This window comes from Myotis davidii, unplaced genomic scaffold (genome assembly GCF_000327345.1).
Source record: "Myotis davidii unplaced genomic scaffold, ASM32734v1 scaffold478, whole genome shotgun sequence".
In the NCBI taxonomy this organism is placed as follows: domain Eukaryota; kingdom Metazoa; phylum Chordata; class Mammalia; order Chiroptera; family Vespertilionidae; genus Myotis; species Myotis davidii.
This window is the reverse complement of record NW_006289570.1, coordinates 4,524,491-4,524,786: the sequence shown is the minus strand read 5'-3', so window position 1 is coordinate 4,524,786 and position 296 is coordinate 4,524,491. Positions and strand designations below refer to the sequence as shown.

The 296-nt window shown below is 63.9% G+C and overlaps 1 protein-coding gene across 1 annotated transcript in view; it reads left to right on the top strand.

Annotated features, from left to right (window-relative positions):
* The window catches only part of PES1 (pescadillo ribosomal biogenesis factor 1), a 10,738-nt gene that overhangs the window by 9,078 nt on the left and 1,364 nt on the right, over nucleotides 1-296 (top strand). The gene's annotated exons all lie outside the window — the stretch shown is intronic.

Sequence of the window (296 nt, the reverse complement as noted above, 5' to 3'; positions counted from 1 at the left end):
GGCGGGCGGGCCCCTCCATGCTGGTCTGGGCCCCCTGGGCCTCCGCTGGCTGTTTCCCTTCTTGGCCACAAGGTGGCAAGCTCCAGAGGACAGGGCAGCAGGGCACAAACCCCGCTTTGGAGTGAGGTTTAGGGGACGGGGACGTCTGTGTTCTACAGCCTGGTGGTGATGTTCAGAGTAACTGGGCACAGAATGGGGTCTGGGAGTTGTCACTGTTCACATAGGAGGTGGCAGAGCTCGGGTGGGGGGCCTGGGGTTTCCTCTGAAGGCAGCTGGGCTGCGAGGAGAGGGGCGTG